Source organism: Pelmatolapia mariae, linkage group LG17 (genome assembly GCF_036321145.2).
Source record: "Pelmatolapia mariae isolate MD_Pm_ZW linkage group LG17, Pm_UMD_F_2, whole genome shotgun sequence".
Classification (NCBI taxonomy): Eukaryota; Metazoa; Chordata; class Actinopteri; order Cichliformes; family Cichlidae; genus Pelmatolapia; species Pelmatolapia mariae.
In genome coordinates, this window is record NC_086242.1 from 5891295 (window position 1) to 5904127 (window position 12833).

The following is a 12833-nucleotide window of genomic DNA, read 5'->3' on the forward strand; positions in this document are numbered from 1 at the left end:
AGCTATAGTGTGGGAGCCATTACCAGACATACGCTGTTAAGCTTCTCCAGGGCTGTTTATATACTCTATTTTCACACTTTGGCAGGTAAACAACCAGACTCTCTTAAAATGCAATTTAGCTGGTAGACTAATTAAAGTGTCTGGCGAATTAATGAATCTACCAACTACTGATACAGCTAAAAATTCAGTTTTGTGCCCTTGCAATAGCTGCTCATCACTTACCTAATTAATCAAGCTTGCCTAAGTAGTACACTAATGTACATAGGATATAAGTTAATAGATAGAGTGATGAACAGCAAACTTACTGTGAAACATTGAAGTCCTTTGCGTAGTCTTGTAAGCAATGACGTACGTGCAGGTCCAATCGTGTGCCTTTAACTCTCCGGTTCAGTGTCTCGTTAAACATGTACTGCTTCTATTGACTTAAACTCTTTCTCTGTATACAGGGCAAATCTGAATGTAGCTCCAAATCCGGTCTTGTATTTTCATTATTAAATATCTGTACAGCCTCTGAGCCTGGAATGTTTGACCTGCACGAACAGTGTCTTGTCATAGTACACATCACCCAAATGACCTCTGCCCTGAGAGTTGGCATAGAACAAAATGTTCAGACTTTGGATTTTCCAGTGTAAAATCTGCGGTAGCATCCGTGTTAGTAGTGGAAAAGCGTGTAGCAGAATGAACATCCGGGATCTGCTGACAGACCTTTTCATACTGTCGGTGCTTCCTGGTCTGTATGTGTGATACCACCGCCGTGATTCGGATAGTTCCATATTTGAAATACATTTAACACGCAGCACAGAGTAATTGAGCGAAACAAACACCAAGAGTAATAATTAAGCTCAAGTCATTTGCTAAGCCTGTATTTCAACATTTCCATAAACTAATGATCAGTGTGGATGCAAATGCCCGCTTATTCCCTCTCCAACAGCCTCCTCACCAAGTAGGCGGTGAGGAGGGATAACCATGGTAAACATGCCACTTAATTGGGGAATCATCAGTTACATTTTTTTCAGTAAGAGGCACAGTGGAGGAGTCCAGGATGAAGCTTTGTCATGTCAATATCTTTTCTTAAGAACCTAAAACAGTGCCGTTACAGAGTTTGTCTTTTGTTATCAGTACTCTCAGCACTGTCTACAGCACATATATTTGAAATGTTCTATTTGAGTTTAGTTTTCTCCTGAACACAAATATTTGGATTTGCTGAATGAAATTATAAATCCTCTATTGAAGGGCAGTTCTGCAATGTTTCCAAGCACCCTCTAACAACTAAAGAGCCACCCCCTGTAGAGCGAGTTGCTGTGAATAACTGTAATATCAAATCAAAAGTTTCCCTTCGGAGAATCTGAATCAGACATCAGGGCGGACAAATTGCAATTATGTGCTCCATGAAAAAGAAAAATCATGTAGTGCAAATACCTCACAAATGTCTGAAAGTACACAAAATCAATTTTGACGCTTTGGTAAATCAATCTGAAATTGCAGGCTGTGATCGTATATTCGTATTACCTCAGTGAGACGGCCTTCCTTCAGCTAAGCAACTGGACATTGATCTTAAGCCCAATAACATCCTCCTCCACGCTACCTTAAAGGCCTTCCAAGCCAATTCATAGAAAATGGTAAATAATGGTAAATGGCCTGTATTTATATAGCGCTTTACTAGTCCCTAAGGACCCCAAAGCGCTTTACATATCCAGTCATCCACCCATTCACGCACACATTCACACACTGGTGATGGCAAGCTACATTGTAGCCACAGCCACCCTGGGGCGCACTGACAGAGGCGAGGCTGCCGGACACTGGCGCCACCGGGCCCTCTGACCACCACCAGTAGGCAACGGGTGAAGTGTCTTGCCCAAGGACACAACGACCGAGACTGTCCAAGCCGGGGCTCGAACCGGCAACCTTCCGATTACAACTCCCAACTCTTGAGCCACGATCGCCCAGAAGATAAAATGCTTTATATGCTCAGGCAAAGATACCTCTAAGCCAAAAGTTCTTTTATTCCTTTTTGTGTAAATTACTTGCAACAGTTTAATGAGCCTTTATTAATCGTATGCAAGCACTTGTACTTAATGAGCTATAACATGCAAAATCGCTACCTTATTCTTCTTAAGGAATCAATATTTTCACTAAAGACTTTTCATTTACCAACTTCCACCTTGGCTTTGCCCTAGTTTTTTGGGTTTTTTTAAAGACAAAATCTTACGCCCAAACAACTTCCTTGCTGGAGAGTACAACCTGTTTCACATGTGGGTTCTAGTGACAAGAGCTTCACTTTCAGCTCCTAATGCATTATATAGAGTAGGATTAAGCCTCCACCACAGATGCACAGACACAGCGGCCCAGTATGCAGATGGAATCATAACTGACATTAATATGTAAACACAACAAAATAAATAAACTCCATTAAAAAACTGGCATGTTTCATTTAACCCAGCCCTCCCACCATCATCTGTTTGGCTTGTGGAGAGAGGGCTGGTGAAGGGATGTGAGTAAAGAGTGAGGACAAAGCACTGCAGATAATTATACTTTGCACACTTGTAATGTGGGGGTCAGCCCAAGTCCCTCCCCTTTGTTCTACAATCAATAGCCACGAAGGAGGGTGGCGAGCAAGGAACGTGGACAGGGAGGAAAAGGCGGGGAACGTGCTGAGCGAGAAAGTTGGTAGGTCCTTATATTAAGCATTAATCATTTAACAGTATGAGTGTGGGCAGCTGGGAGTGTTAAAACACAGTAGTACACAAACACTTAAGGAGTCAGGTGCAACAGGGAAATATCTAGTAGCGTTAACAGGTCCCTACAGGAAAAACAGGTAGTACACTCTGCAAAAGGATTGGCTGGAGGAGGGGTACAATAAAAGAGCTGAAGAGGGCTACAAAAAGAGAATGAATCACTTTGACTTAATCCAGCAATCTGTGGGAAAAGAAACCGCAGTGGCTTTATTGTTACCATCTAGCAAGATAACTTACTGCGTTTATTTGACAGGAGAACGGTGCCAGATCCAGTGATAAAAAACACAACAAGCAGAACGCGTCCGACAGACCATCCTTTACTTTTTAACAATCTCTGACCTGAGCGCTGCATTCCCCTGAAGCGGCACCCTGAGGATCGAAAACCAGTGGACATCCAACTTATAGCCTATCTAAAGTATAAAACCTCACAGCGTAGCCCTCTCTAAATGCCTTCCATGTAGAATGTCAGTCAGTCTAACATCATGCAGAGTCGTTTTCTGATTTTCATGGCCCAAGTCCTGCAGTAGGTTTTCTTAAAAAAGAAAAACAAACTTTTTTTGTCTACTGTTAGATTGTCTCAATAATGCTTTTGGGGCAAAGTTCTTAGTAGCCATTAACTAGGCCTGTTGTATTACAAATCATAATATGAAAAGTGATAATACTGTTCAAAATTTTCATATCATTGCGTTCCCTCAAGTGTACAAACAAGTCTCTGATGATGATTCAGTAAAAAGTGCAAAAAAATTGTTCCAGCTAAAGGAAGAAACAAAAAACACAACTTACTATTAGCATGTGCTAGCAGGTGTATTTGCATCACACAAACCTAGAGAACACTCAGCAACCGCTAACAACCATTGGTTGCTAGGGAAAAGTTTGTATTCTCAAACTAGTTAGTGAGTGGTTGCTGGAGGTCGTTTGGTGAAATCAATCACAAAGAGGATGCTGCACCAAGAACCTCCTTTTGATTGCTTTGGTTGCTAGCAAATTGCTGTGTTTGCATGTAGCAAATGCCAGTAAGACTCACCAATCAGACATTTTTTCTCTCACAGCTGGTTGCTAGATACTTGTTGACCAGGCTCTAGGCCTGCGTGGCTGTGGTCTAAGTCAGTCTTGGTCCTTAGACCACACTGTGTAGTGTTATGAACAATATAATTATGTTCTTAGTTATATAAGATAAAAATAATAATTTCTTAGAAGCTAATATACACAGTGGCAGTAAAACAAGATCTTGGTCCAACTAAAGTCCAACTAAATTCTTCAAAGAATGCCAGGTTCAGTTTTAATATGAGCTTTAGGTTAATGCAGAGAAATATGGGGCTATACCTAGTTTGACCTCTTTTGTGCCAAATTGCAGGTATTAAAAAAAACTCCAGGGTCCTAGAGCTTTCCAGTTAGCAGTGTTTACATGGAAATTCCAAAAGAGCAATCAATGTATCAATATATGTGTGTGTGTGTGTGTGTGTTTGCTATGCTAGTACACAAACACGGATTAAAAACAGCTCATCACACTGTGCCTTCATACATGTGAATGGATAAAAGATGGCGCTTCAGCAGTGCCTCCACATGAAACCATTGTTTCTTTTTTCCCCCAGATGAAATAGTAGTCTCTCTTGTTCTGCATTTGCTTCCTCAGCCTCAGAAACAGATAAGAAGGGACACTATTGCAGTAATGTCAGTCTTCAGCCAAATGGATAAACCTGGATGGCAGGCTTTTTGCTGCAGATAAGCATGTTACCGCCACAGATCTGCGGGAGACAAGAGTCAGCTATCTAAAAGCCGGGGAGAATGAGGCCCCGCTGGTTTGCTCACAGCTTCACAACACGGAGACTCGTGAACTGATGCTACTATTGTGTATCTAAGCAGTATCGCAGTGACGACAAGCCCGAGGTATCTTTATTCTCGCCGTCTTCTGGATTAATGATAGCTTGGTATAAAATGTAGATTATTGACAGATATCCTGACAGCTAATGTGACTGTGGAGACAGTTCAGATGCCTCAGACTCAAGCCTGGCTTCCCATATGGAAAAGAAATAGTAAAAACTTATATGATTTACTCATGAAAGTGGCCACTTTCTCATTACTTTCATATATTGTTTTAGTAAGTATCCAAAACATACAAGTTTCATTTATATAATTTTTCAAGGGATCTTATATCTGTTTTCACTCTTGTATGCTTTTCATACAAATTTCACACAAGACAGATACAAACTTTATAAGATTTATATATATCTTTTCCATATGGGTTTATTTCACATACGTGCTGCCTTTTATGGATATGATTAGGCCTTTAGGTATAAAGAGTAGGGAAAAGTTTTTGGCTGGTTATGCAACCAGTTGCCATGCCAACTCACCCCAGACAGAGTGGGAAGGTGTGGCGTTTCCGACAATCACGCCCCAAATCGCCGCTTTTTTCCATTTCATCGGTGCTTTGAAGCACGATGCGCCAGCAGGGAAAGCACGATTATTCGGCTAAATTCTGCGAGGGAAATTACAGCTTTGTGGCAGCAGGTGCATCTACGATTCCCCCCACTCTTGTCCCCAAGCGTAAACAGGCATGCAAACGAGTACAGGGAGGCACATATTCTACAACACACACCTGTACATAAAATATATATGCAGGCGTCAAAACAAGCTCACAGAGTCACACCTGCTCTTTTTTTTCCTGCTTGCCTGTTTCCACACACAAATCCTCCCCTTCTCCTCCATTGTTGGGAAAAACACACAAAGCACTCGGCGACACAGATTCGTACATGATCTTGTCACAATGCAGCAATCGAACAGGCGGGAGCTCCAGAAGAGGCAATTCTGCTTCTGTTTGTTTGACATGGAAAAAGAGAGGGGGGAGATAGAAGTGTGTTGGGGGTGGGGAGTAAATCTAACATAGGGGGGCCTCGTGGCAGAGTCCCCAGGATCAAATCCAATTCTGGCAAGATACACATTAAGCCCTGTCTATCACAACAGTGTCCTTGGAATGTGGCAGGATGGTGATCCCAGCAGCAGGGGGGCTCTGTTTTCCATAAGAGCCAGGATGAACCTGCTTAAATGTGTGCAGGCACATCCAAGATCCTGCATCACCTTGTAAGGGTTCTTGTTTCTAAAGGGTTTGTAACACTCTGTGAAACAACGCTTGTGACCTTAACATTTCGTCTGATGGATAAAGAAAACCAAATCTATTTAGACTCTTAATACAGTGGCTACAACAGTCAACTGGCTCCTTTAAAAGCATCAATAGAGCTGAGTAGGTAGCAGCCTAATTTTAGCAGAAAGTAATGTTTTGACAGCAGGCTTTACCTCATCCACAGCACGAGCAGTGACACTAACAGTGTAATCCTGCCTGCTGGTAATTTACAAATGGCTACAGCACGTAGCTCGTCCAGCAGCGGGCTCCGACTCTGAATTTTACAATACCTTCAGCACGTACTGCCACATGCAGCAGGCACAAAATCGCAGCCGAGAAGGTCGTGTGAATATTGGCCCATAAATCAATACCGCTTTTGTTTTACTCCCTAAAAATGGATGAAAATTTGATCACGGATAGCCACACAAAAACTCAGCGTTGCTGTCCATACTTTGCATAGGATGGACAACACCCAAAACGAGCAGAGCCTGTGATGCAGCTCGTGTATTGATACCAGTGAGATTATCGAGTCGGCTTAAAGGTCAGATTCATAGTCGATTCCCTTGTTGATTCCCAATCAATTTTTCTGTTTGGGAGCAGAGGAGAAAAAAAGGCAACTTTTTTTTTAATCATCTCAAAGTTCGCACACAGGGTAGGAATACGGTTGAAAAAACATATGCACATGAATCCTGGGTGCAAAAGCTCCACTGATAGATTAGGAAAAAGCTGCTTGCGATGAGCAAGTGTCATAATGGAGTAACAGCATCGATAAAGTAACTCAGGAGCCTGGAGGGTGTAGAATTTCAATGGATTGGATGATCTGAAAACTGTTCTCGATCCTAATCCTGACATGGCGTCTTCTTTTTTTGTTGTTTATCCCTCAAATGTTAAAACACGGATAACACATGACCCACCCTGCAACCCTACTCCCCATATAACCACCAGATGTGCCAATAATGGCCAACAATCATTTTGTTGAATTTACAGATTCTGCCCCAGCTGAGGCGACTCTAAATAACATCACCTTCTACAACTTTTATGCAGTTTCAAAGCACGCATCCAAAATGTAAACGCACACAATACACACCGCACAAAGTCCGAGTGCTCGTTCCGAATCTTATTTCACTTTCAGCTGTGAGGAAAATCACACGCTGTTTGGCTCGCAGCTTGAGTTCATTCAGGCTAGAGTGGAAGCGACAGTTAGCCTATTTACTTTTATTCTGGACTTGTGCTAATTATCTTAACTACACAAGTAATTATCTTTCACATCAAAGGGCTGTGCTCCGAGGCCTGCTGATCCCCCACCTCCCTCCCCCGCAACTCACCAACCAGCCAGCCAGCCCGCCCCAGACGCGCGCCATCATCGGCACGTTTCCGGAGCCAGCTGAATCATGACATTAGCAGATAATTAGACGATCGCCTGACTGCGTTTGATGGGGGCACATGTGACGAGCAGCCGTCTGCGAGCTGAATTATTGAACGGGATTCCAGAGAGATATTATCCCCCAGATTTAACCGTAGCTATTAGATCTCAGGTGTTAAGCTGCAGCCTCAGTGAAAAGCCTGCATAGCATTTTACAGATTAGCAGTAAATAAATGACATCCCAGAGGATCGTTGATTTTTTTTTCTTCTTTTTTTTACTCTCTTTGGTTTATTCCGTGCTGAGCATCTCTTTCATCTCATCCATTACCACTGCTGTTTCTGATCACAGTCCACTCTGATCAATGAATAATGCAGCTGCTGGTTTGACTGCTGCCCAGCAGCCACGACTTAATGGCACAACCTTATGGCTAGGAATGTACGGCGCATGTTTGTGTGCGCATGCTTTCATTAGCTTCATCTTCGCCAGTGCCTCCGGGCTCCTGCTCCAGCAAACAGACAATAATCAGGTCATCTGGCATCAGGCGCAAAATCCTTCATTAACAATATAACGATAAACTTTGCAGAAACATGTGACTGTGGGAGAAAATTTACATGAACTGCATTTAAATTCCTTTGAAGTTGTTTGTTTTGCTCACCTTGGAAACACTATTTCTACTTCTCCTCTGTGGTAAGAAGTAAACGCACCCCATAAATATTTATCTACCTAGGGCCCGTGCTATTCTGGCCCAGTGTTTTGAACATAGCCACTGGAGACTGGGCCTATCAGGGACCTGCCGAGAGAGACCGAGAGAGAGAGAAGGAAAGAAGCAGGGAGGGAGCGGTGGAGGATAATATTTGTGTGTGTGTTCCAAAATGGAAAGTGGATAGTTTGCGCGATGTTTAATGCAGGAGGATCGGGGCACAGTTCATAGTGTTTCCTTTACGAGTCACCTCACACACCTCTGAACTTTCAGTCACAAACAAGATGATTCTCATCTGCATTTTTGAGGCTTTTGTGCTGGTTGGAGAAATATTTTTGCCACAAATTCACAGTAAAACCCAAGATTTTTAACCTCTGGCATGTCTGGCAATGTGATTCAAAAGAACTTTAAAACGTGACTTTTGAATCTAATGTCATTTTGAGCCAACACTGAAGCATGCCCGTGCTGACATATCCATTTTGGCAGGTATTTAAGAGCAGACCAGAGCACTTATTAAACATCTTCTGTTTAAAAGAACAATCACAAAGCGCCATTTAAGAAAAGGAATCTGATCAAAGATTCTTTAAAAGGTAAATACGCATGGAATGAAGATCTGGAAACTAAAATCCCAGCAGAGGATTGGAAATCAGCTTGTGATGGGAGCACCATGTTGGGCAGCGCATAAACGCTATAACATTTTAGGAAGCGGTCAGAGTGACATGAGAACATCTCAAAAGAAAGTCACTCCTGCTTAGTTTCACAGCTACACAAATGTGACGAAAATGAACAAAAGCTATTAAACTCGAAATTAAAATTTCATGCAAAAATACAATCATTACTACCTTTGCTGGAAATTAATCAGCTACTCTTCAAAAACTGCACTCAAAGAACTGTGTGACATGTGACATGCTAGCTGGAACCTAACCAATCTATTGGCAGACTGATGGTATTGCCTGATATTAGCCACTTGTATCAGCATTCATAACTGCTGTTAAATGAAAACCTGAAAAGTAAATAAGAAATGGGCAAAACACCCTACACAATGTTATGAGTGTTGAGATTGCACTTTATTCACTGGGGGAACATCTGCGACTGCAACACGTTTGAAACGTCCCAAACAACAACCAGCTGATTGTACATACACATAACAAATGTTAGCTAGACATAACAAATATTAGAGAGGGTTTTTTTAATGTTTAATTTGTATGAAAGGAAAAAGGATTTTTAAATCACCAAATATCAATTTCAAAAAAGCTTATCTAATGCTGTAATGCTAGCTGTAACTAGTAGAATTTACACTGGACCTCATCTTTGCTTAGTTTTTAGAGGGTCATGGCTGTGCTTCTCCTTTTACTAAGTAGCATCTAACCTCACAGTATCACACTTGCTTTAACACGCCACATCTGGTAGTTAGCAGTGAGTACTGCCGCCCTGTCCCAGTGGTTCAAATTTCCCACAGAGCTCATGGTAATGCAGGATTGTTTTTGTTTTCATTATAGTGAACTTTCTTTGGAGAAGAATTAATGATAAAGTACAGACTCAATCTCCATAGACTCCCATGTTATGTACCCCCATGTCTTGAATTCACATAACTGAAAAGTATGTTTATATCCTGGGGCAAAAACAGTATGGGCATCTATGGATATTTTACTTTTTCATAACAACTCTGAGTAAGTTGAATTCTTTTTTAATACCTCACCACCTGAATTCTGGCATGGAAGGCATGGCTGCACTGACTGACCGGTGTCCTGACATTAGCAGCTGTAGCTTCTATGTGTCTGCTATGCCTCACCTTTGCTAAACTAGATCATTCCATTGTGCTTGTGCCAGTGGTGCCAAATGAACTATGTTGGTTTCAGCAGCTTTTACTTTATAGGCAAACATTCACCATTTCTCCCATCATTTAGTCTATAAAATATAAAAAACAAACAAACAACAACTTCTCACAGATCAAGTTGATCAGGGGCCTCTGTGTTATGTTCTTTACTGTTATAAAAATACTCATGGCCGCCAGTGATACCCCTCAGCATTCTAGAAGATGCAGCTATGGTATAAATTTTTAAGTCCTCTGTGACTTCCTTCTTGAGGTCACAATCAAGGTCATAGGTCAAGTTTTCTGAAAATCGCCTAGAACTTTGAGGTCAAGGTCACTGAGGCTTGAACTCGTCAGAGGTTTTTAGTAGATGCCAATTTGAAAATCCCAGGTAACATCTTTCCCAAGTTATCATGTTCACAAGATTTTCAGAAAGCTTGACCTTTGACCTTAACCTTGAGGTCATGGTCACCGGGATTTTAAGTCATCCAAAATTTTTAGCAGATGGGCCTATGGTATTAATTTGAAAATCCTACGTTGCCTCTTTCTCCAGTTACCGTGTTCACTACTCTTTGTATCCACGCCGCACACCTGGGTGATCACAATGCCTCATCGGCTTTTTTTTAAAACAATTAAGGTGTGAGTGAAGTGCAGACTTAAAGCTTTACAGCCAAGGGGTAAAATACGATATGATTAGCCAATTATCAATTAGCCATTGTTTTTTTCTTCTTCCTCTGCTTGCATTACCTTAACTTCATGAACAAAAAACAATAAAAATATCTTCAAAGCCATAAAAAGGCAAATGCCAAATAACAACATCTCTGCTGTGGGTTTGCTGACAGAGAACGTGCGACACCAGCTCAGATGCAAAATGCATCTGCTTGACATTCTTCCTTCTTGATCTGGTGCGAGAAGTCAAAAATGCCAGGTGCCATATTCTATCCCCCCTCCCCCAAAAAATCTTGGCGGCAGGGTGGGAAAAGTTAGTTGCCAGGTCTGACACCTGTGTGCAACGCAGGCAATTCTTGCTGTCACTTGCTGACATGGAGCCAGGAAAAAAGGGCAAAAGAAAAAAATAAATAAAGCTGGTGGCACAAGCTCATAACAATCGGCTGCATGACTACGGGATGCACATTTACACCTACGAACTTGTGCTGTTCCTCACGCCTTCATGCAGAGAAGCACGCCTATGTGGGGAATGTGACATTTCCTCCCTGAACCCTGTTGACACTTCTGTGAGGGCCAGGTTTGGGGAGGGGAGCTTGGATTATAGATCCGCAGGCCTGTTACCTGGTGAGCTCTGCAGACTTCCAGAACATCAGAGCCCTACGCCTGGATGTTATTGCCACCCACAGCACCCCTGCCTGAACCACATCTCTAATGAGGCCTGCCTTCAACTCAGTCAAAGTCATCTGATGACACTGATGTGGGGAGATTGATATTCACGCTTGACTCGCCGTCCTCTCCACTTGACTGCCGTGTTTACCTCCCCGCGCAATTAGTATCTGGTGAAGACAGACAGACAAAAGAGAGGAGCGAGGGATGGAGTCAGACTGCTGTGCGACTGCATTAGCTCCAATTGTTTATGAAGATGGGAGATGTCTTTCAACAGCGGCTTGAAGGTGGCCTTCTATATCACAGGGCCATTACTAGCTCATTTAATCCCCATAAAACTGCTTTACCTCTCTGAATGTCAGGAGCCTGAAATAACAGAAACTGTATTGGCTTAAGTAAAATGCATATTTCAACAGTTTTTCTGCTAAATTTGCATCGAAGACGTGCCTCGCTTTGGCCTTTTAAGATGCACTTAGGAAAAAAGAACCCACAGAGCAAAACTCCACAAGCGTGACGGTGCAGGTTCAACTCCAGCCCACACAAAGCAGTTTACATGCCCCCCCTCTCTGAGCTAACTTCATCGCACTATTAGCATATAAACAAATAAAACACTTAAGAGAGAAATTGTCTGCCCACTCGCTGTGGCAAAAAAAAAAAAAAAGGAGAATGGAGTTAAGGGTAGAGATGGACAAGGATTGGCATTAGCAGACTTTTTATCTGAGCTGTTGGAGAGAAGCGCCAAACCCGTGTCTTCGAAGTGATTTAGCGTTAATTGACAGTCTTCTAATCGGCCGCATTCACCATTTGAACACAGTAATAAAAAACTGTTTGTATGCTGAATACTGATGCCTACCCGAGAGGAGAAACGACCGGGGCTGAGCAAAGCAGGTGGACACTCGGCTACGCCGGGTGTTGTCACGGCGGAGGGGGTGTTCGGATGTGTGTGTGTGGAGCAACAGCGCCCCTCTGTGGAAAGTGGCTGCCTTAATCAGAACAGATGCAAAACTTGTATCCACCAGTTAGCTTAACTGGTAGGGACTCCGACTGTAATTTGTCTTTTTTTAAATATTACTTTAGTACGTTTCATAGGTAATTATATAACTTTTATTACATTTATTTATCTTGAGCGTTACTTTTATGTTATTTTTAACTCCCATGTGTAACTCCACCAAGGAGAGGAGATACAGTGTGGGACTTTAAAAGAGACAAAAGCTAAAACAGGTAGCTTAGGATAGAGAATTGTGACACATTAAGGACGAGTACATAAGTGCGCTTGTTTTTTAACTGTTGGGGTCATAATTTGTTAGAAGGCGACTCTGTTTTTGTAGTTTTTTCCTTTGTATGCCACCACATTGTATTTTAAATCAGTTAAGGCGTGAGTGAAGTGCAGACTTTAAGCTTTAATTTGTATATATATATATATATATATATATATATATATATATATATATTTAAATTAACTGCTTAGGACAGGTATATCAAACATAAGGCCCAATTGGCCCCCGGCCCCCGAATCGATTCCAAGCTGGCCTACTGGACAGGTTTGCCAAATCTGAGGGCATGTGGAAAATGGATTTTGAAATTTCACCTGTATTTTTGTAGGTTTCATTTGTGGCCATTTGTAGTACACCAAAGTAAACAATTAAATGACAGAAAGTTTCCAAAAAAGGACCTTTGTTGTGGATTAATGAAAATCTTTTGCTTTATAAATACAGGACAGTCTGCACAGTCTTATATTAAGACATCTCAGGGATAATACATTAGTTAA